Source organism: Felis catus, chromosome B3, assembly GCF_018350175.1.
Source record: "Felis catus isolate Fca126 chromosome B3, F.catus_Fca126_mat1.0, whole genome shotgun sequence".
Classification (NCBI taxonomy): domain Eukaryota; kingdom Metazoa; phylum Chordata; class Mammalia; order Carnivora; family Felidae; genus Felis; species Felis catus.
In genome coordinates this window covers 143,314,137-143,339,417 of record NC_058373.1, presented here as the reverse complement: position 1 = coordinate 143,339,417, position 25,281 = coordinate 143,314,137, and the positions used below count along the sequence as shown (strand labels likewise).

The window sequence follows — 25,281 nt, the reverse complement described above, 5'->3', positions numbered from 1 at the left end:
GAGATCCCCTCGCTGTTGAGACCTCGACCCGCGGTGGGCCCCTGAGGGACCCGGGCTCGCTTCGGACCTGCCGATGGTGAGGAAGGTTAGAAGTAAGAGCTTGCGGAGCGGGGAGCGGGGGCAGTGGAAGTGAGAGACGCGGAGCCTCCCAGCTCGAGTTCTCCCACTGCTTGCATCCCGCTTCAGCGGACACGGCAGATACCTTCGCTGGAGTCTTTGTCTACACTCGCAAGTCTACACTACACTTTGTCTACACTCCACGTGGCGCTCGCAAGAATGAGAACGTACAGAAGACGTTTTGTTGTGCAGTTAGGAAGAGAAATAATCTGGCGGACTGAGGCCCAAGTTAAGTTAACTGGCGAGGCTGGGTGGGTAACGTCAGGTTTTCCTAAAGGGCTCCGGGCAGAGCGCAGGGCTTAGAAAAGAAGCCTTGGGAACTTGGGTCTTCTAGGCGCAATCGGAATGGGTGACAGGAGATTGCTGTCACCCTGTGAGGAGATGCAGGGCCGTCACCAAGGGGGACGCGGCGAGACGGCGCGGTGACCGTGGCTCGGCATCTCGGGAAGAGCGTGGGCTTTGTGAGCCAGCGGTCCTGGATCCAAGTACCTGTAGCTTCGTTTCCTACTCACGTGATCTTGAACCAGAGGCCCCGAGTCTTTATTTTTAAATATTTAAAAATACTTACCTTCAATTTTATTAACTGCCTATAAATGAAAGACATATGCAATATAAATTTTTAACGTTGATAACACCCGCGCCCTAAGTAGCTTGCATAGATACTTTATGTATCTATTTGAACAAAATATACGAGGTTGTTAACACAAGTGATCTGGGGGGGTGGCCTCCTGGTTGAGGGTCAGTGTTGGGGAGGGCCTGTGGCCAGCCTCGCCTGCGACATTCATGCCTTGGTGCAGCCCCCGCTCACAGTGAGCAGACCTGACCCGGGTAACCAGGAGAATAGCACTTTCAAGGCGAGCTCATACGAGACGTTGCGGCTTCCACCATGCTGTCTGCTTTTGCTGAGAGAAAAGCCAGCCGCCATGTTGTGAGGACACTAAAACAGCTTTCTAGAAAGGCCCGTGCGGTGAGGGACACAGGACCGGCTGGCACCCTCCTGCCAACCATGTGGGCTCTTAGAGCTCCCAGCCCCAGTCGAGCCTTCTGATGATGGCCGCCCTGCCCAACTGCGACCTGATGAGAGACCCTCCACCGAGCTGAGGGCTCCCCAACTTCTGACCTCCCGAAGCTCCGAGACGGTGAATGTGCATGGTTGCTTTCGGCTGTTGGGGTCTGAGTTATCCTGTAACGTAGTGACGGGTGACTGAGACAAGTCAGGGAGGTGAGGAGGCAGATGAGAGGGGAAGGCTGTGCCGAAGCGCCATGACGTGCGTGATGTGAGTTCATTCACATACACTTTTACATAAGTGCATATAAACGAACTAGAAAAATATGTAGTCACAGACTTGTAGGAATGTCTGTGTTACAGAGTCAATTGCCAAGTGACAAATATAAATTATGGAATAATGTGTGTAGAATGATTCTATTTTGGTATAAAGCAAGCAAGAAATCCACCCTCGTGTGTTTGTAGAAGTAAGGGGAAGGGGGTGGTGGGTTTCTTCAGGGCATAGAAGGTGAGGGGCATGGAGGAGGTGACCACATCTGCTTTTGTGGGATCTTTTTGCCTTGTTTCACTTGTTAGCATAAGCTTACATTATTTTTGTAATTTAGTATATGTAAATTAAAAGAAAAATTAAAAGGGGGCACTTGGATGGCTTAGACATTCCTCCCCTTCCCCAAATGAGAGTCCGGCTCTTGATTTTGGCTCAGGTCATGATCTCAGGGTTCACGGGATCGAGCCCCATCTTGGGCTCTGCGCTGACAGTGCAGAGGCTGCTTGGGATTCTCTCTCTCTCCCTCTCTCTCTGCCCCTCCCTGCTCGTGCTCTGTCTCTCTCAAAAACAAATAAACATCTTAAAGGAAATAAAAAATTTAAAAGAAGAGAGTGATTGAAAATGAAAAGCAGTAAGAAATAAGGAAAGCTGCTTGGCGTAGAGAGGCGCTCACGAAAGGTCCTCGTCTGTGCCGTGGGCCTGTCTGCTGGTCAACGTCGGTGATCTCGTGAAGCCTACAGACCTAGGTCACACTAATGAACTAACATACACAGGCTTGCAAAGGAAACCTGGTCTATGGAAACAGTTACAACATATTAAAAGGCAAACTTGCGATATAGTAATATATGTGCCTCTTTTTAATTAATTTTTTAAATGTTTATTCATTTTTGAAAGAGGGAGAGAAAGAGAGAGAGCATGAACGGGGGAGGGGTGGAGAGAGAGAGGGAGACGCAGAATCCGAAGCAGGTTCCAGGCTCTGAACCGTCAGCACAGAGCCGGATGTGGGGCTCTAACCCACACACCGCGAGATCGTGACCTGAGCCGAAGTCGGACGCTCAACCGACTGAGTCACCCAGGCGCCCTGTAATACGTGTGCTTCTTATTTTAAGTAAGACGTAGTGGTGAATGTAGCAACTAGCATCATTTCAAAGCAGTGATGAGCATAAGTGGTGTTTTAAGATCCCCGCAATGATGTGAATGTGGTTAAGAGCACATTTGTGATTTCTGTGGATGACAGGGTCCTAGGAGCTGTTAATACTATGGAGATTTGCTGCCTCCGTTCGTAGCGGAAGGGAGCGTACTAATGTCTGAAAGAGAGTAGAGAACATAAAGATCTAATTATTTTCCCATGCAAGTTCACAGACTCCTTTGCAGTGAACTGTAGTTACAAATAAGTCAGAGTCCAGGCTGCATCATTTTGGGAACACGACTTGAAAACACGGGACATGACGTCTTTGTGGGTAATGGGGTCACGGAAAGGCAAGCCCAGAGGCACTCAGGTATGTCGACAGGGCAGGACCCAGATGGGGGTGCAGCGGGGTGCCAGTGGGGTAGCCGGCCGGGCTGAGCAGGACAAAGGACAGCGGCCACCGTGTGCACCCCCCCTGGCGTGGTGCGTCCTTGGGGTCCGGCACACAGCTCTCATGCTGCCCTTCTGTGCTGTTTTTCTTTCTTCTTCCTTCTTTTTGAAAGAAGCTTTGAAAAGCAGCACAGCTGGAAAAAAGCACACCGGCCTTATTGTTTCGTGTTTGATAGGACCCCAGTCTCCTATTTCCGCCCTGATCCAGGAGCCTGGACTTGGGAGGGATTACGCACTGGCCCAGCTAATAACCAAGGAGTTCCTTTCCCCATTGTTTTCTTTTTCTCTCTTTCTCTCTCTCTCTTTCTTTCTCTTTCTTTTCTTTCTTTCTTTCTTTCTTTCTTTCTTTCTTTCTTTCTTTCTTTCTCTCTGCCTCCCTCCCTCTCTCTTTTGTCTTTCTTTCTCTTTCTTTCTTTCTTTCTTTCTTTCTTTCTTTCTTTCTTTCTTTCTTTCTTTCTTTCCTTTTTTTTCACGTGTGCCCATCTTCTTCAGGAGCCCACAGAGAGAAAGAGTGCTCTGCAGGTTACGGCTTGGGTGGCCTGACATCCTGTAGTAACCATACCAAATGCTCTTTGCTGCTTTACATTTTTATGATTTTTAATTTTTCTGCTTTCATTCTTGATTCCCATTTTATTCTTGGTAGCTTTTGGGGGGCAGTTGTTTTATGGAGGTGATACTTTGAGCTAATTTCTGGTCATTGCTGGCTTTCTTGAATTTCTTATTTAACTATTTCTAAAATTATAGGGTTTGTTTAGGAGCTTAGGGACTTGGGTCAACACACCAACAAGGGCCCCTTTGGATTGATACCCCTCCCTCCTAGGGCCCCCTTGACAGGGCCTCACCATCTGGGGAGGTAAATCATGTAACTTGCCAGCAAGCTTAACAAATTGGAAAGATCCAGAGACCCAGAGCCAAAGGTCAAGGCCTTTCCAGACTGTTAGTTGGATATTCTCATAACCAGCCAATCGCTTAATCATTCATAAAATATTTATGGAGTACTTCTTATGTGTGAGTCACTTTGCTAAGAGTTGCAGGCAGTGTTCTTCAAACTGTGTGTCACACACATTAGTGGATTAGTAAAATTAACTTAGGGAGTCGTGACCAACATTTAAAAAATGAAATAGAAAACAGTAGGCTCCGTAGTAGTCAGGGTAAATATTGTATCGTGAAACGTACGTCTGAGACCTACACACATCCACACGCATGCGTGGGTATACCAGATTACAACGTATAGCATATTAATTTCATATTTTGGGTCATTGCCAAAAAACTGGGAAGTCCTAGGTAGGGATATTCAGCAGACCTTAAAGATTAGAGTTCTCCAGTCGTTGAAGTTGTGGCTCAGTGCAATAACATGTTTTTCATGGCTACATGAAAAGCCTAGAGCACAGGGCAGCCGTGTGATTCTACAGAACGCCTGGGGGAGCACCTGCCCTAGGTGAGCATGAGCCCAACCTCGGAGGTGGTCTTCCCTGGAGGCAAGGGGAGGAATCTCTTGAATTCGGGAGTTGGCCTACCTTTGGACAGCCTCTGGGGAGAGGCATCACCTCTCGGGGGTGTGGCTCCTGCGTGGTGGACAGAGGAGACCCTGGAGGGAAGGGGGCATCCAGGAGTACCCCACACTCACAGCTGGGGGGCGTGGACACACCGAGGCGGTAGGTGAATCTGGGCGGGTCATCAGCAGGGTCTGCTGCGTGGAGCTCAGACTTCGTAATGGAGGTCCGAGCTCCCTCGGAGGTTGGATGAGGCCTCATCGATCCCTAAATGAATTCCAATGGAAGATCCAAGGATTTGGAGTATGTTATCCGGGCGGGGGGTGCTCCCTACTTCTGTTTACATAGTTACATGCTGCCAGCATTTCAGCTTTCCATAGGCCGTATGTGACATAGCGCCACACACACGGCACCTCTTATGTGTCATCTGACACGGAGGCATGTTTGTTGTCCGTTGTCTGATAGGATTCCAGGCTTCTTTCTTGGAATAGGTTGTGTCCTCGTTAAGCCAAACGGGGCTGTCACTTGGTGCCTCCCGGTGGCGTTGAGGAGGGCCGTCCCGGGCCTCTGGTTGGTTGGCACACATTCTTGGCCAGCAGGTGTTGTCAGAACATTGAGGTCACTGTGGCTCATGAACTTGCCTTTGTTAAATATTTGCGGGCTCCGTGCGTTTGAAGCCGTCTTGCCTCCCCAGGACCTACGGGGAGGTGGCGGCATTCCAGGGAAGATTTCTGCTAGAAAGGGAATGTGGACAGAAATGGCTTTTGACGTTTGGAGTGGTTGCAGAGGGGCTCTCCTGAATGAAAACACCCAGATTCTCTGCGCGCCCGGCCTCTCCCCCCGAGACCCTGTGCCCTCTGAGCATACATGTCCACTAATTTTCACTAGGATTTGTACCCAGTCTTGCTGTGCGTACCGTAACCCGTGATTATACAGCAAGTGTATCAGAAAAAGCAAGGCCAGCCTAGGAAACTCTGGGTCCAGACGGTCTGTCGCTTCGGAGGATTTGGGAGTTCCGTGGTGCGGAGCCCAGCACACGCCGTCCCAAACGTTCTCGGGCCAGCCTGGTCGGTCCCATCCCTTGGGTCATGTTCCGTGTTCATTGATGAGACTCTTTGGTGCCCGGGGTGCCAGGGTCTTGCCGTCTCTAATGTGGGGACACTGTCAGTTGAATGTCAGGGTCAAGTCTGTGTAGTACCCAGGGCAGCGCAAGTGTGTCCTCTGTCTGATTAACCTAATTAATTTTTCAGCCATCCAATAACGAAGACCCCTTACGTGAACATTCACTATAGGGGCTCCTGGTGGCTCAGTCAGTTAAGCATCTGACTTTGGCTCAGTTCACGATCTCACGGCTTGTGAGTTCCAGCCCCTCATTGGGCTCTGCACTGACAGTGCTGAGCCTGCTTGGGATTCTCTCTCCCTCCGTCTCTGTCCCCTCCCCACTTATGCATGCGCTCTCTCTCTCTCTCTCTCTCTCTCTCTCTCTCTCTCTCAAAATAATCAAACTTTTGAAAAAGGAAACCTCAAAAAGAAAAAGAAAAAGAAAATTCACCACAGGCTATCAGTGTTCTGGTTCCTCTCTTTCTAGAAAAACAAAGAGCAAGGAAGGGGTAATTACAAAATCCTCGTTTTACTTTACTTCTGCTGGATGGTAGAAGGAGTGCCTAGGAAAGACCGCTAACCACTGCAGGCAACCACGGTCCTGTCGCTTAGCAGGCTGGAGAATAGACCTTCGCCGTCTGTCTGTGCAGGGGAAACTCTTTTGAGTAAACAGCGGATTTTTCCTGATGAGTTCGCACGAGAAACGGAGAAAGGAAGGACACTCCTTGAGAGAGGTGACGGGTGAAAGGGAGAGAATCGTGTTTACGGCAGTGGTTCTCAATCCTGTCTGACCTGATGTCCCTTTTGGTAATGTGTATTTGTGATGCTCTGTGATTAGTCACAAAATATGGGTTCTGTGGGACTCCCTTCGCTGCTCCTCTCATCAAGAAGCGGTGTCTGTGTCCCTACCTCCTTGAATCCGGGCTAGCTCTCTGATTAACGGGAACCAATAAAATGGAATAGAGGTGATGTGGAGTTTCAGAGCCGAGGTCTCAAAGGGCTTTGCGGCTTCTACCGTCTCCTTCTTGGAAACAAATCACCACGTGAGGAAGCCTGAACCCACCACCTGGAGAGGCCACATGAAGGAGAACCGAGCCACTGTGGCTGGGGGTCCTAGCCACCCACCAGGCACGTGGCTCTCCGGGACTAGCCAGTCCAGGGAGAACCAGCCGACTCACCCCAAGGGCAAAGTGCACCCAGCCGGCATGCGGTGGCTGAGCCTTGCCCACGTTGCCAGTTCACGGAGCCGGGAGCTAAGAAATGATGATTGCTTTAAGCCACTAAGTTTCGGGTAGTTTGTTACCCACCGACAGAAGATTGATACTGACCCTTCATTTTCTTTGAAAGTCATAGGTTACATAAGCGACCACACGTATAATGAAAGAGAAAAATGTAATACCTTAATAGCGACACAAAAGGAGAACATAGGGAAGTAATTTATGATGAATCGCATGCAAGTGCCAGAACACAAGGGCACAGAAGTCATAAGGAAGCAGCAGAGGGACCAGGGGTCGCACAAACCCGTCTGCTCCAGGCGCACCTCCGCGCAGGTAGGAGTCAGATACCGCGAGTGGTGTTGCCATCAGTGATGGGACTTTTGGAAATGGTCAGTTCTTGGCTGAGTCCAGGAACACACAAAAATAACATTTCACCTCTGTTGACAACAGCCATCAGATTCCTAGAGAATTAATTTTATATCAAAGCTGTACCCCCAAATCCCCTTTGTGTTTATACACAAAATGAAGTTACGTTCTAGACTCAGATAAGTATAAACACAATCAAAAGCTGAAAGAATTCATCGCCAAAAGACCTGCACCATAAGAAAGGTCATAGGAAGTCCTTCAGGCAGAAGGACATTGACACCATCTAGAAATACGGATTACGTACAGGAATGAATGGTACTGGATATGAGAACCACATGGGCAGATATTTAAGATATAAGGTATATTTTTTAAATTATTTGGATCTCTTTGAAAGATAGTTGACTATTTTAAAAAATAAGAATGTAGTGTGAGGTTTATAACAAATGTAAATGTAGAACGCATGACCACAAGAGCATAACGGTCAGTGGCAGTATACCATTTTAAGGCTCCTATCCTGAATGCAAAGTGATATAATATCTGTTGAAGGCAGACAGTGTGAAGTTAGAAATGTGTGCTATAAATCCGAAAGCCACCACTGAAATAGCAAAACAAAGACATATTGCTCATAAGCTAACAAAAAAAAAAAATAGAATTATGAAAAAAAGTATACAATCAATTCAAAAGAAGAGAAAAAAGAAGAAAAAAGAACAGATGGAATGAATAGGAAACAAAGAATGAGTTTATAGATTTAAACCTACCCATACCGATAATCACATCAAATGTAAATATAAAATACCCCAATTAAAAGTTAGAGATTGTTAAGAGATAAAAAAAGCAATACTCAACTCTATGCTGCCTACAAAAAATAAAGCAAAACAAAATGCACCTTAACTATGAAGACACAGAGAGATGGGAAAAGATTTACTGTGATAATAATAATCCAAAGAAAATTGGAGTGGTTGTGTTAATATCAGACAAAGAAGATATCAGAGTAAAGTTTACTACCAGGGAGAAAGAAGGTCACTTTGTAATAATGTTGAAGTCAATTCAGCAAGAGGATATGTTAACAATTTATGCACCTAATAAAAGAACTTTAAGACAAATAAAGCAAAATAGGATAGACTCCGCAAGGAGAAATGGAAAAATCCACCATTATGCGCGGGGGTTTCAATATCCTCTCTTCGTAATCGACAAGACTTGAATGACTTGATCTGATTGACATTTGGGGAACATTCCATCCAGCAACATAATGCACGTTCAATTCTACCAAAGCAGATCAGGTCCTGAGCCATAAAACGAGTCTCAGTAAAGAGGTTTCAGGTTATGTGAAGAGTATTCTCTGACCACGGTGGAATCAAATTAGAAATCAACAACCGAAGGATATCTGGACAATCCCCAAGCGTTTGGGAACTAAACAATACACCTGTAAATAACCCACGGGTCAAAGAAGAAATCAGAAGAGAGATTTGAAAGTGTTGTGAATAGAACTAAAACCAAAATACTACACGTCAGAATTTGTGGGAGCGCCTTGATGGAGAACTCCAGGGACCGAGCTGCATGCAACTCCTATGTTAGAGGAGAAGATCGATCTCAAATCAATGACCTCAGTCTCTACTGTAAGAAGGATGAAAAGAAGGGCAGAGTAAACCCAAATTAAGTAGAAGAAGGGAAAAAGAAAAGAGCAGAGTAGAAATCCATTAAAAAAAAAAAAAGACGATAGAGAAAATCCCTGAAACCAAAAGCTTTAAAATAGGTCAATAATACTGATAAACCTCTATACACTGAGGCAGAAAGAGGGGAGCAACAAATAACGGGTATCAGAAACGAGCGAGGTGACATCACTATAGATCACACAGTTGTTTAAAATATAATGAGATAATATGGAAACTTTATACCAATAAATTTGCACCTTGGTGACAAATACTTTGAAAGACACCAATGCTCACTCATTACAAATTAAATAGCCTAGGGACGCCTGGGTGGCTCAGTCAGTTAAGCGGCTGACTCTTGGTTTCAGCTCAGGTCATGATCTCATGGTTGGTGCAATCGAGCCCCATGTCAGGCTCTACGCTGACAGCATGGAGCCTACTTGGTCTTCTCTTTCTCCCTCTCTCCCTGCCCCTCCCTGACACGTGCATGTTTTCTCCGTCTCTCTCTCAAAATGAATACATAAACATTAAAAAATTAAAAAAAAATTAAATAGCCTAAATAACCCTTTATCCATGATAAAAATTAAGTTTCTGGTGAAATATCTTTTCCCAAAGAAAATGTTAGCTTAAATGACTTTGCTGGTCAATGGTAGCAGACATTTAAAGAGGAAATAATACCAATTCTGTACAAACATTAAAACAATTTTTTTTAAACAATTTAAAATTTGTTTAAAAACAAGACAAAGACATTACAAAAAAGCGTTCTAGACCAACGTCCTTCATGACCATAGGTACACAAATTCTAAACAAGATTTTAGCAAATTGTTCAAACAATGTATAGAAAGGACTATACATCATGACCATGTGTGGTTTATCTCGGGAGTGCGTAGTTGATTTAATATTAGAAAATGAATCAATGCAATGCATTATATTAAACAGAAAGGGGAACCACGAGGTCATTCCAATAGAGGGCCTCTTCCTCTACCTTCAAGAAGCATTGAACAGAATCCAATATCCATTCCTAACAAATAGTATTGGCAAACCAGGAATTGAAAGGATTTTCACAATGTCCTACAGGGCATCTGCAAAACACCCTCAGCTAACATCAAAGGCTGCTATTCCTCTAAGACCAGGACAAGGACGTCCCTCACCACTTTTGTTCTTGTACCGGGAGTTCTAGCCAGGGCCATCAGGAAAGAAATAGAGATAAAAGGCAACTAGTTTGGAAAAGAAGTAAAACTCACCTTATTCGCAAATGATGGGATTGTCTATAATAAAAATCTGGCGGAATCTACGAAAATGTTGCCAGAACTGATAAGTTAGCTTAACAAAGTTGTAAGAGACAAAACCAATGAAGAAATAGTCATTGTATTTCTATATATTGATCCTGAAAAGAAACAACAGAATGTCATCCACAGACGAATGGGTAAACTGTCATATATCCATTCAATGGAATAAATAAGTAAGTCATAAATAAAAAGAAATTATTGGGGCGCCCGGGTGGCTCAGTCGGTTAAGCATCTGACTTCGGCTCAGGTCACGATCTCACAGTTTGTGGGTTCAAGCCCCACGTCGGGCTCTGTGCTGACAGCTCGGAGCCTGGAGCCTGTTTCGGATTCTGTGTCTCCCTCTCTCTCTGACCCTCCCCTGCTCATGCTGTGTCTCTGTCTCAAAAATAAATAAAAACATTAAAAAAATTATTAACGTGCTACAATATGGGTAAGTTTCAGATTCATTATGCTGAGTGAAAGAAGCCAGACAGGTAGAGTACATATAGCATGAGCTCATTTTCATGAAGCTCTAGAAAATAGAAACTAATCTGTAGTGACAGCAGCAGATTGGTAGTTGCTTAAGGAGGGTGGGGGCTGGGCGGAGAACAAAGGAACACAGGAGACTTTCAGGGATGGGTGGGGGTGAGGAATCACTGTATTATCTTGATCTTGGTGATGCCTTCAATGGTTTGTATACCTATAAACTTATCAACTTGTACACTTTATGCAGGTTTTTGTATTTCCTTTTTATTTCAGTAGGGTTGCTAAAATTCAGATAGCATCTCCCAAACAAAATCGTTTGCAGAGTTTGCCAGCAAAATTGTTCCCCCTGATTTTTCACAGTGCCCCTGAAACTTTCCCCGAGAACACTCGTTGAGAATAGTATAGAAATCATTGCTGATGGTTGACTTGTTTGTCCTTTTTAAAAATTTATTTATTTAATTTAAATCCAAGTTAACATACAGTGTAATAATAATTTCAAGATAAAATGTAGTGATTCATACTTCCATATAGCACCCAGTGCTCATCCCAACAAGTGCCCTCCTTAATGACCCATCACTCCTTTAGGCCTTCCCCCCACCCAGCACCCTGCCAGCAACTGTCAGTTCGTTCTCTGTATTTGAGAGTCTCTTATCATTTTTCCCCTTCCCTGTTTTTATATTATTTTTGTTTCCCTTCCCTATGTTCATCTGTTTTTGTCTCTTAAAGTCTTCATATGAGTGAAGTCATATGATTTTTGTCTTTCTCTGACTGACTCATTTCACTTAACATAATATCCTCCAGTTCCATCCACCTAGTTGCAATGGCAAAATTTCATTGTTTTTTTGACTGCCGAGTAATACTCCCTTGTATATATAGACCACATCTTCTTTGTCCATTCATCCATCGATGGACATTTGGGCTCTTTCCATACTTTGGCTGTTGTTGCTACTGCTGCTGAAACATGGGGGTGCATGTGTCCCTTCGAAACAGCATTTTTGTCTCCTTGGGATAAATACCTAGTAGTGTAACTGCTAGGTCATAGGGTAGTTCTATTTTTAATTTTTTGAGGAACCTCCGTACTATTTTCCATAGCGGCTGCACCAGTTTGCATTCCCACCAGCAGTGCAAAAGGGTTCCTCTCTCTCCACATCCTCACCAACATCTGTTGTTGCCCGACTTGTTAATTTTAGTCATTCTGACAGGTGTGAGGTGGTATCTTATTGTGGTTTCGATTTGTATTTCCCTGATGATGAGTGATATAGTGCCTTTTTTCATGTGTCTGTTAGCCCTCTGGATGTCTTCTTTGGAGAAGTGTCTATTCATGTCTTCTGCCCATTTCTTCACTGGATTATTTGTTTTTCGGGTGTGGAGTTTGGTGAGTTCTTTATAGATTTTGGATACTAACCCTTTATCTGATGTGTCATTTGCAAATATCTTTTCTCATTCCGTTGGTTGCCTTTTAGTTTTGCTGATTGTTTCCTTCACCGTGAAGAAGTTTTTTTTATCTTGATGAGGTCCCAATAGTTCATTTTTGCTTTTGTTTCCCTTGCCTCTGGAGACGTGTTGAGTAAGAAGTTGCTGCGGCCAAGATCAAGGAGGTTTTTGCCTGCTTTCTCCTCGAGGATTTTGATGGCTTCCTGCCTTGTGTTTAGGTCTTTCATCCATTTTGAGTTTATTTTTGCGTCTGGTGTAAGAAAGCGGTCCAGGTTCATTCTTCTGCATGTCGCTGTCCAGTTTTCCCAACACCATTTGCTAAGGAGACTGTCTTTATGCCATTGGATATTCTTTCCTGCTTTGTCAAAGATTAGTTGGCCGTATGTTTGTGGGTCCATTTCTGGGTTCTCTACTCCGTTCCGTTGATGTGAGTGTCTGTTTTTGTGCCAGTACCATACTGTCTTGATTACAGCTTTATAATACAGCCTGAGGTAAGGAACTGTGATGCCTACAGCTTTGGTTTTCTTTTTCAGGATTGCTTTGGCTATTTGGGGTCTTTTCTGATTCCATACAAATTTTAGGATTGTTTGTTGTAGCTCTGTGAAGAATGCTGGTGTTACTTTGATAGGGATTTCTATTTGTCCTTTATCCTTAGTATATTTTCTGTGTCCTAACAAACATTTTCTCCCTAAAACTCCATGCTATTGGTTGAGTTTGTTCTCTATCTCGGGAGCAGTCAGATTATTGTTATCAAATAATATTGTTGTCATTACTCTTGGTTTATGCTTAAATGAAAGATGACATTTAAGGCTATGCCTTTGTTTTCCTCATGCCATTGCAAAACCAACCCATCATTAAAGGGGCTTAGCTTTGTTGCCCGTGAGTTTTTACCATCTCTGTAAATTCGTTGACTTTTCTAGTCTGTTTTAGTGTGGCAGATAGTTATCAAGGACCTCTGTCTCAGCTCTGTGCTGCTTAGCACCATGAGCTCCTTAAGGTAGGAATAATAACTTACTTTTGTGCTTCCCATGTCTAGCTTAACAAATGCTGAATTAAATTGTTAGTTATTCTAGTATGTTATATAGGTACTGCATTGTTTGCTAATGAGTTTGTGTGTTCACTCTCTTTTTCTCTATTCTTGCCTCTAGCACAGACTTAACACAGAGGAAATGACTAATGCTTACAGATCAAATGATTTTGCGGGGAGCATAGATAATCCACTAACAGCCAGCAAGTAGCCTTAGAACTTTCTTCCATATGTCAGAACCCACTTATTAAATGTGAATGCCTTAATAATGTGCTTGGCTGGACAGAATCATTTCCTCTTGTAAAAAAAAGAAAATGAAAAAGGTAACGTCTACTAGGCCTGTATACACCAATGACTTCATTCCCCAAACATCTGTTGTTTTTATTGGCTGTGATATGACATGTTTTAAATAAATGCAGGCTAATTAATTTACCTACAACAGCATCACACTAATAGGCGCTCCTAGGTATGTGGCTTATGGGTCCTAAGCACTCCAGATTTACACAGTTGTTTTTATGATAGAATCTGAATCGCTAAGATTAGCTGGATTTTGATTTGTTTACCAAATTCAGAACTATTAGAATCAGAGAGAAGAACTGAGATCGTTTTAGGATATGTGAAAAGAATGGCTCTGCCTTGCCTGTGGTGCTCTTATGCAACTGTTATGCCCAAGAGATGATACATTCTGAAAACGGGAGATTTCAGAGAGCTTAGGTGAGTTTATGAATGATCCATCCGTAGCCGGGTAGTAGGGAAATGCAAGAATGTTCGAGATCAGGTCCTGATCTCTCAGAGAATGATGCCTGGGAAGGCAGCGATGATCTTGGAGACCAGTGCTGGGCTGGAGAGCTCTTTAGCTTGATATATTAGCTCCTCCATCAATGAAACAGGATTTCTCAACTCCCCATTGCACAAAGTTCATGCTTATTTCAGTCAAGTGAGGAAGTGCCAACAAGTATAAAGAAATAGAAAAGATTCATTCTCGTTACTCGATGATTGCCATGTCTCTGCTCTTTTTAACAGGTACACATTTATTTTTCCACTATTTTATTAAGAAAAATTTCAAATGTATAGCAAAAATTTTTGGTGAACACTCATATACCCACACTAGATTTTGCCATTGACATTTTGCTATACTTTCTTTATCATCTATCCATTTATCCCTCTATCCTTCCCTCCCATCCCTCTATCAATACGTCTTATTTTATTGATGTTTTTCAACAATTCAGCATGCATATCTAGAGCTCATTCTGTTTTTCCTTTTGATGTCAAATGCCCAGATCTTAAGTGTTCACTTCCTGAGTGTGTTGGGTAACCTCTAAGGTGACCCCGAATGATACCTGGCATTCACACCCTGCATAATCCCCTGAAAACTTGCTTGTAAGCAACAGCTTATGGCAAAGATGTTAAGATGTCACTCCTATGATTACGTTGTATTGTTTAAGAGTCCATCATGCTGGTAGACTGGTGCTAGACTTCTTGTGGGCTGGCTGAAGTAGGAACCCATATTGGAGGAGCTCACATCACCAGGGGCTGTGGGAGGCATCTGGGGTCCGAGGGTCGTCTCTATCAAGAGCAAACAGACGGCTTGGCCCTCAGCCATAGGGTGAGAGCAAGCTTAGAAGTGGATTCTTCTCCAGCTGGGCCTCCAGATGAGAACATGGCCTTGCAGGACCCTGAACAGAGGACCTAGAGAAGTCATAAGCCATGCCCTAGCTTCTGACCTACAGAAGCTATGAATAATGAATGTGTGTTATTTTTTTAAGTTTATTTATTTCCTTATTTTGAGAGAGAGAGAGAGCGAGAGCATGAGCCAGGGAGTGGCAGAGAGAGAGGGAGAGAGAATCCCAAGCACCCTGTACACTGTCAGTGTGGAGCCTGATGTGGATTTGAACCCATGAACTGTGAGACCATGACCTGAACTGAGGCCAAGAGTTGGACGCTTAACCAGCTGAGCCACCCAGCTCTGTGTGTTGTTTTAAATTGCTAAGTTTAGGGGCACCTGGGTGGCTCAGTCGGTTGAGTGTCCGACTTCGGCTCAGATCATGATCTCATGGTTTGTGAGTTTGAGCCCCACCTCGGGCTCTGTGCTGATAGCTCAGTGCCTGGTGCCTGCTTTGGATTCTGTGTCTCCCTCCCTCTCTGCCCCTCCCCCACGCTTGCTGTCTCTATCTCTCATAAATAAATAAAAGCCTACAAAAAATTTAAATTGCTAAGTTGATGGGGATCTGTTACGCAGCAATATAAAACTAGGTATTGGTACCGAGAAACAGGGTGCTGTTGTAACACATACCTGAAAATGTGGAGTGGTTTTGGAGCTCACTAGTGGCCAGAGAATCATGATAGAGAAAGCCTACATCTTCCTGAAAAGACTGTTTAATAATACAAACCTGGATGTTAAGCATGCTGCTGGTGAAGCTCATAAGGAAGTGAGAAAAGTCCACTTGGAAACTGGAGGAAGGGAACCCTTGACAGGCAGTGGCGGGAAGTTAAGTGACACTGCTTCCTGAGTATGGAAAACAGGACTTGTAGATCAGGAACTTGGTTGTACAGCTAAGGAATACCAAGCAAAGTTCTGAAGGCCTCCCCTGGTTTCTTCTGGCTGCTTACAGGAAAATGTGGGCGGAAAAAGAATTGATGGGCAAACCGTCAAACAGACAGGAAGAAGGACTGGATGATTTTTGAAAATTCTGAGCCTCTCCGGATGGCAGCAGGGGCTGAGATTCAGACAGCATGGGGTGTAGAGAAATCCGAGGGTGTGACTGTACCACCACTTGCTAAAACCCAAAAGATCAAAAGGCCAGAATGTTCAGTCAAAGAGACTTTGAGAGGGTATGCCCCACAGACCCACTCAGTCAGACCGGAAAACCTCTGGAAGGTGTGAGCGCATGGACCCCTGACATCTCCCTCTTGATAGCAGATGGGACCAGAGCCTCTTTGCGTGGGCTTGTTGAAATAAGGGGCCATGCTGCAGAGTCCCACATGACAAGGGACCCAGGGCAACCCAGGGTGGCCCAAGAACTGCGCAGGGGCTGTGGGACCTCAGGCAGTCTCCAGACGGTAGCCAGCTAAAGCTAACCTCAGTCTGAGAGCTGCCAGGACACGAAATTCTCTCAACTCGGCGGATGGTAGAAGCAGATGCTTCCCCAGGCAACCTTCGCATGAGAACACAGCCCGGCCGTCGCATCCACTGCAGCTTTGTGAGACCCCGAGAAGAAAACCCAGTGAAGTTGTGGGTGGACTTCCGGCCAGCCAAAGCTACGAGGTCATACATGTGTGTGGTTTTAAGCCTCTGTGTGGTATGTGGTAATTTGTTATGCAGCGTTACAAACCGAATACACTGGGTTTTGACAAATCCGTACCCTGCAACCCAAATTTCTGCCCAGATAGAGAACATTACCATCGCCCTAGAAAGTTTCCTGCTGCCACTTTCGGGTCACTCCCCACCCTCAAACCCCGAGAGGCGGAAACCCTTCTGACGTGTTTCTACCCTATGGATTAATTTCGCCTGTTCTACAGTTTCATATAAATAGAACCACGATGTGTGTATGCTTATGTTGTTTCTCTAATCGCACTTCGCATAGTAACGTTTGCAGCTTATCCATGTTGCGTGTATCAGTGGTTTGTTGTTGCCATGGAATATTATCCTGTGATGTGAATATATCACAAGTTGTCCTTTTTGTTGTTGTTGTTGATGAGCATAGGGGCAGTTTCTGGTTTTAGGCCATTATGAATAAACCTGCTGTAAGCATTTTTTTGGTTTGTTTTGCAGAAGTCTTTTTGTGAATGAATATGTATTTTTATTTCCTTAGGTAAACATCCACTTGTGGAATTGCTAAGCCATAGGATAGGTATATGATTAATTTATAGGAAACTTACAGGAACTTTTCCAGAGTGGCTACATCATTATACATTCTTCCCAACAACGTGTGAACGTTCCAGCTGCATTGCCTTCTCACCAGCTTTGGTGTTTCCATCTTTTAAAATTGTAGCTGTTCTAATAGATGTGTAGTACTGTATCATTGTGATTTTTAAAATGTTTATTTGAGAGAGAGAGAGAGAGAGAGAGAGAGAGAGAGAGAGAGAGAGAATGAGTGCATGAGTGGGATAAGGGTGGAGAGATAGACACAGAATCCCAAGCAGGCTCTGTGCTGACACCCCAACAAGGGGCTCAATCCCACGAACCATGAAATCATGACCTGAACCAAAACCAAGAGTCAGATGCTTAGCTGACTGAGCCACCCAGGTGCCCCTGGAAAATCTTTTTTTAAAACCTTTACCTCCTGCTCCCTTTTTGAGGAGAGGTGTTGTTTTTGCTTTACTATTATTGTTGAGTTATAGGGGCTCTTTATGTATCCTGGATACCAGTCCTGGGTCACATGTTTTGAAAATCTTTTCTCTCCTATGGTGGCTTGCCTATTAATTTTCCTGATGATGTCTTTTGATTGACAGAAACATTCATTTTTCATTAATTCTGATTTTTCAGTGTTTTATTTTATGGTATTGCTTTATGTGACTTGTTAAAGAAAACTTTGCCTGTCCTTAAGCCATGAATATATTCTCCTATGTTTTCTTGTTTTATTTTTTAAAAAAAATTTAAAAATGTTTTTATTTATTTTTTAGACAGAGACAGAGCATGAGCAGGGGAGGGGCAGAGAAAGAGGGAGACACAGAATCCCAAGCAGGCTCCAGGCTCTGAGCTGTCAGCACAGAGCCTGATGCGGGGCTCCAACTCATGGACTGTGAGATCATGACCTGAGCTGAAGTCAGACGCCCAACCGACTGAGCCACCCAGGCGCCCCATCCTGTTTTTTTTAACGCAAATACCACAATTTCCAAATTACTATAACTATACAGTTAGTTTTGAAGTCAGGTAGTGTAAGTCCTCTAGTTTTGTTATTTTTTTTCAAGGTTGCTTCATATATTAAGACCATTGCTGTCCAAAAGAACTTTCTGCAGTGATAAAAATATTATATACCTGCACGGGTTAAGGAACAGCTACATGTGAATATTTTGCATTTGAAATGTGATTAGTGCAATTAAGGAACAGAATTTCTAATTGTATTTAATTTTAATTTAATTTTAATTAATTTAAAGTAAATTTAAGTAGCCACATGTGGCTAGTGATTACTATAATATCCAGTGACGTTATTGGTTTTTTGAATTTCCATATACACCTTATTGTTTTATTTATTTTTAATTTTTGTATTTATTAAAAATTTTTTTTAATGTTTATTTATTATTGAGAGACAGAGCGAGACAGAGCATGAGCATGGGAGGGGCGGAGAGAGGAGGAGACACAGAATTTGAAACAGGCTCCAGGCACTGAGGTGTCAGCACAGAGCCCGACGTGGGGCTTGAACCTACCAACTGTGAGATCATGACCTGAGCCGAAGTCGGATGCCCAACTGACTGAGCCACCCAGGTGCCTCTCCACATACACTTTAGAATAAACCTGTCCATTTCTACTGCCCCAAAAAGGCATTAGCATTATAATTGGGATCACATTGACTTTAGAGATCAATGTGGGTAGAACTGACATCTTAGCAATGGTTAGTCTTTTTATCTATTATCATGGTATATTTTTCCATTTATCCTTAGCCTTCTTTAAGTTCTCTCAATATGTTGTGTAGTTTTCAGTGTACTGGTCTAGCAGATATTTTGTAAAACATTAAATTAACTTGTTAAATTAAACATAAATGAAGTATTTTATGTTTTTTGGTGGTATTCTAAGTAGAACTGTTTTTAAAACTTTTTTTTTCAATTGTTTGCTGCCATTAACTTTTGTATATTTACCTTCTATCCTTTGACATTGCTAAATTCACTAATGCATTCTAGTAGCAGTTTTGTTGATTCTTTTGGATTTTCTGGGTAAACAATCACGTTATCTAAAATAGAGACAGTTCTACTTCTTTCTTTCCAATCTGGGTGACATTTATTTGTTTAATTCTTTATTTATTTTTATTGGCTTATTGTATTGGCTAGAGCCTCCACAATGTTGAATAAGAATGGTGAGAATAGACATTCTTGCCTTGTTCCCAACTTAGTGGGAAAAGTTTCACTCTTTCATCTTTAAATATGATATTGGTTGTATATACGATGTTATTTCTAGTTTTTATCACGAGTGAGTTTTGAGTTTTGTCAAGTGCTTTCTTTTTTTTTTTTTTTTTTTTGCATTTGTTGAAAGGGTCATATGGTTTATCTCCTTTAGTCTGTTAATACTATGAATTAAATTATTTTTAAATGTTAAGAAAACTTTAAATTTCTGGGATAACTTCTACTTGGTCATGATGTATTATTCTTTTCCTATTTTGCTGTATTCTACTTACTAATATTTTGTTAAGGACTTTTGCATTTATGTTCATGAGAGATATTGTTCATATTTTTATTTTGTAATGTCTGTCAGGCTTTGATTTTAAGGTTTCAGTAGCCTCACAAAATAAGTTGGGAAGTGTTTCCTCCTCTATTTTTAGAAAGAGTTTGTATGTTGTTGGTGCTTTTATTTCCTTAAATGCTGTGAACTAGTGAAGAAGATATCTAAGTATGCAGTTTGTGTGTGTGTGTGTGTGTGTGTGTGTGTGTGTGTGTGTGCGTGCGCGCCTGTGTTTGATAGAAAAACTAATTGTTTTTGTAGATATATGACAATTGAGATACTCTCTTATAAAGAATTTGTCCATTTCATCTAAATTGTCATATTTGTTAAAGCTGACATAGTCTGTAACATCTGTAGGATCTGTGGTGATGTCCTTATGTCATTCTTTATGTTGTTATTTGTTCCTTCTCTCTTTATTTTCCTGACGAGAATATCTAGAAGTGTATCAATCATATTAATTTTTCCAAGAACAAGCTTTTGGTTCCATTGATTTTTCCTTGCCTTTTTTTGGTCTTATATTGCACTGATTTCTGCTCTTATGTTTACTATTTCCCTCTGTGTACTTCCTTTGGGGTTTCTTTGCTCCTCTTTTCCTAGTGTCATAAGTTGGAACCTTGGGTTATTGGTTTTAGATTTTTCTTACTTTCAAATACAAGTATTTTAAGCTTTGATTGCCCTCTAAGCACCGCTCTAGATCACTTCCACTAATTTGGTATATTTCCATTATCATTTGGTTAAAATATTTTACTTTTTTAAATGTTAATTTAATTTTGGGAGAGAATGAGAGCACAAGAGAGGTGCAGAGAGAAAGGGAGGCAGAGGATCCAAAGCGGGCTCTGCGCTGACAGCAGAGAGCCCATGTGGGGCTCAAACTCAGGAACTGTGAGATCACGTCCTGAGCTGAAGTCAGAAGGTTAACCGACTGAGCCACCCAGGTGCCTCCAAAATATTTTCTAATTTCCTTTGTGACTTATTATTTGGCTCATGTCATTACTTAGTAGTGTGTCATTTAACTTTCAAATATTTGGGTTTTTCTAGATATTTTATTTCTAATTTCGTTGTGGTCAGAGATCATACTTTGTATGATTCTAGTGTGACTTGTTGTATGTCTTGATGAATGTATCCTGTGCATTTGAAAAGAAAGTGTATTCCATAGGTTTTGGGTGTAGCATTTTCTAAATATCAAAAAGGTCAAGGTAGTTGATAGTATTGTTCAAATCATCTGTATCTTCACTGATTTCGTTTGTTTAGTTGCTTTATTAATAGTTGAGTGAGGGGTGTTAAAATCTCCAACTATGATTTTGGAGTTGTCTACTTCTTTTTAATTGTGTCAGTCAATATTTGTTTTACACACTTGAGGACCTGCTATTAGATGCATACACGTTTATGGGTTGTTATGCTCTTATGATGAATTATACTTTTATCATTATGAACTATTCCTCCTTCACCTCTGTTAATATGCCACTCTTGAAGTCTATTTTATCTGATTCCTAAGGATGAGTTTAAAATGAAAACAAAAACAAATAGGTGTACCCAACTATTTGGTGTCTACAGGAGAGAGACATTTTAAGATATGAAGATACAGATATATTGAAAGTAAATGAGTGTAAAAATATGTATCATGAAAAGAGTGAGCATAAGAAGGCTGGCACGACTCTACTAATATCAGATAAAATAGAGTTTTTTAATTAGATATTTAGTCAATGAATATTTAATGTATTTTCTTGTATAGTTGGATTTACGTTGACCATTTTATTATTTGCTATTTGTCCCACATGTTTTTTTTCGTCTTTGCATTTTTTTAGGTATGATAATGGCTATCAATTTTTTTAATTTATTTAAAAAATTTTTCTTTAATTTAATTTTTTTTTTAATTTACATCCAAATTAGTTAGCATATAGTGCAACAATGATTTCAGGAGTAGATTCCTTAGTGTCCCTTACCCGTTTAGCCTTTCCCCCCCTCACAACCCCTCCCACAGCCCCTCCCATAACCCTCAGTTTGTTCTCCATATTTATGAGTCTCTTCTGTTTTGTCCCCCTCCTTGTTTTTATACTATTTTTGTTCCCCTTCCCTTATGTTCATCTGTTTTGTCTCTTAAAATCCTCGTATGAGTGAAGTCATATGATATTTGTCTTTCTCCAGCTGACTAATTTCACTTCGCTTAATACCCTCCAGTTCCATCCATGTAGTTGCAAATGGCCAGATTTCATTCTTTTTGATTGCCGAGTAATACTCCATTTTGTGTGTGTGTGTGTGTGTGTGTGTGTGTGTGTGTGTGTATGCGTGTGTGTGTGTGTGTGTGTGTACATACACACACACCACATCTTCTTTATCCATTCATCCATCGATGGACATTTGGGCTCTTTCCAGACTTTGGCTATTGTCGATAGGGCTGCTATAAACATGGGGGTGCATGTGTCCCCTCGAAACAGCACATCTGTATCCCTTGGATAAATGCCTAGTAGTGCAATTGTTGGGTCGTAGGGTAGTTCTATTTTTAGTTTTTTGAGGAACCTCCATACTGTTTTCCAGAGTGGCTGCACCAGCTTGCATTCCCACATCTTTGCATTTTTTTAGTGGTTGCTCTAAACATTGCAATATGCATCCTTAACTTATCACACAGTCTACTTAGTATTAAAATTGTAGCTCATCGGGGCGCCTGGGTGGTGCAGTCGGCTAAGCGTCCGACTTCAGCCAGGTCACGATCTCACGGTCCGTGGGTTCGAGCCCCGTGTCAGGCTCTGGGCTGATGGCTCGGAGCCTGGAGCCTGTTTCCGATTCTGCGTCTCCCTCTCTTTCTGCCCCTCCCCCGTTCATGCTCTGTCTCTCTCTGTCCCAAAAATAAATAAACGTTGAAAAAAAAATTAAAAAAAAAATAAATAAAAAAAAATTGTAGTTCATCATGTAATACATATAAACTTTACAATTGCACAAGTTCATTTACACCTCCTTTTCTTCTATATTATAGTTATTATATGTATTACACTTGCATTATAAATCTATCCAGACAATGCTATAATTTTTCACTGAAGTAGTTATAAGTATTTTTAAACACACTGAGAAAATAGTTTTTTTTTATAGCTATCCAGAAGTTCATATAGTTGTCATTTTCCTCAGAAGATCTGAATTTCTATATGGTATCATTTCCCTTCAGAAAAAAGAGCTTCCTTTAGCATTTCTTAGTGCAGGCCTGTTGTCAGTGAGTTCTCAGTTATCTTTGATCTGAAATTGTTTTTATTTTGTCTTGATTCTTTCTTTTTCCCCCGTTTGCTTGGCCCTCTTAATTTTTTATATGAAATTTATTGTCAAATTTGTTTCCATACAAAAGATATATTCACTGAACATAGAATTTTGAGTGAACAGATTTTTAATTTGTTTTTTTTTTTTTAAATTTAGGATTTTAAAGATGTTTTTCTAGTGTATTCTGGCCTGTAACAATAAGCTGGAGGTCATTTGAATTGTTGGTCTTCTGTATGTCATGTCTAACTTTTCTCTGATTGCTTTCATAATTTTTCTATCTTCGATTTGGAACTGTAGTCTCTGGGTACCCAGGTGTGGTATTCTGTGTAGTTTTTCTCCCTGAGGGTCTCTGATCGTCTTATCTGTAAGTGTACATCTTTTATCATTTTTTCCAAATGTTTTTCATCCTATTCTCTCACTCTTCATTCCACCAATTATGATAGACTTGTTGGCATTGTCCCACAGATTCTTGGACTCTATTAATATTTTCTAATGTTTTTCTTTAAATTTCTCAGGTTGGATAATTTCTGTTGGCATGTCTCCGAGCCCACTGACATTCCTCTCTCATGCCCATTGTGCTGTTGAGCATATACAATGAAAATCTTATTTCGTATATTGTATTTTGGTGCTTTAGAATTTCCATTTGATTATTATTTTTAAAATTTGTTTAATGTTTATTTTTGAGAGAGAGGGACAGAGAGAGAGAGAGAGAGAGAGAGAGAGAGAGAGAGAGAGAGAGAGAATATGAGTGAGGGAGCGGCAGAAAGAGTGTGAGATACAGAATCTGAAGCAGGCTCCAGGCTCTGAGCTGTCAGCACAGAGCCCAGCATGGGGCTGGAACTCATGAACTGTGAGATCATAACCTGAGCTATAGTTGGATACTTAACCGACTGAGCCACCCAGGCACCCCACCATTTTATTATATTTTATAGTCTCTTTTTAAAAAAATGTTTATTCTTGAGAGAGAGAGAGAGAGAGAGAGAGAGAGAGAGAGAGAGAGAATGAATGAATGATCAGGGGAGGGACAGAGAGAGAAGGAGACACAGAATCTGAAGCAGGCTTCAGGCTCTGAGCTGTCAGCACAGAGCTCAACATGGGGCTCGAACTTATGAACTGTGAAATCATGACCTGAGCCGAAGTTGGATGTTTAACCAACTGAGCCACCCAGGCACCCCTATTATTTTTTACAGTTTCTATTTATCTGCTGGCATTTCCTATCTTTACATGCTTAGAGAACATATTTTCATCTCTGCCTTTGTTTTTAAATCATTGTCTTATAATTTTGACATTTAGATCATTTTGGAATTGGTCTCCATGTATTATGTTTTGAGAATAGGCCACATTTTTTTTTGTTTCTTCTGTGTTGCATAATTTTGGGATAATAATGGACATTGTGAATACCATCTGGAGTCTGTTATATTTCTCTGAAGAATGTTGATTTTTTTTTTTTTAAAGCAGACTATTAACTTGATTGGACTCAACCTGCAAAGTCTTTCTCTTGGAAGAGCTAAAATCTTAGTTCAGTTCTTTATCCTTAGCTTAGCTGCTTTGAATCCACCTGTCACATAGATGGTTCAGGTGTCACTTAGAGAATCTGGAGCCCCTCTTCTCTGAGTCTCCCTTCTCTCAGAATTACCCCCTTACTCTCCAGTGACCCTAGTTGTCCTGAACTCTGTCCTTTTGTTCTTGAGGCCAGAGAAGCAGTTGGTTTTCCTTCAGGCATTTAGCCACTTCTGTGATGACTCGTTTGAGTTGCCCTCAACCAGGCAACTGAAATAGGCTGAAAGCTATTCTTAAAAACGTCATCTGATGCCATTTTTCTCCTTCCAAATGTTGACTCTCCCTAGAGTCTGCCTACCTTTTGTTCATCCTCCAGTAAACAAAAGTCTTGTTTTAGATTCTTATTCAGAACTGATAGTTGTTATCTGCAGGACAGTGGGGTCTAGGAGAAGCTTACTTGGCCATGCTAAGAGGAAAAAATGCCCCCCTCCTTTTATTGAAGTTAAATACATTTTACTAAAAAAATTTTTTTTAATATTTATTCATTTTTTGAGAGACAGAGAGAGAGTGGGGGAGGGGCAGAGAGAGAGGGAGACACAGAATCCAAAGCAGGTTCCAGGCTCTGAGCTGTCAGCACAGAGCCCAATGCAGGGCTTGAACTCACGAGCTGTGAGATCGTGACCTGATCTGAAGTCGGACCCTTAACTGACTGAGCCACCCAGGCGCCCAAATACATTTTATTTTTAGACAACCTACCTGACGTACGTGCTTTTCTTCAGGACAATGCCTAAGCTTCAAAGAAATCAAAGTCAGAATGGAAGATGAGCTCAACATGACATTGGTCCCATTTGTCTAATCCCTGACCCGCTTTTAAATTTATAAAAAAGGTCCTGAGTACAAATTTTATTTCAAAGCTTAAAGAATGTTCTATTGTTGAGTAAATATTGAATGAAACAACGTTATGATTATGTTATGAGCATTTTATATACCATAGAGTCATTTTTAAACTATCGCTTTTAATGTCTACATACCGTTAGATCATATATATGGTATGTAAACATGTATATGTAGCATGTATCTGTATACCTGTGTACAGACACTCATCATGTGGATATATTTTGTGTTTCTGTGGTTTTGCCTGAGTTATTATTCTA

At 41.7% G+C, this 25,281-nt stretch overlaps 1 long non-coding RNA gene across 1 annotated transcript in view; it reads left to right on the top strand.

Moving 5' to 3' along the window:
- The window catches only part of LOC111560923, a 91,261-nt gene that overhangs the window by 27,303 nt on the left and 38,677 nt on the right, over window positions 1-25,281 (top strand). The window lies entirely within an intron of this gene.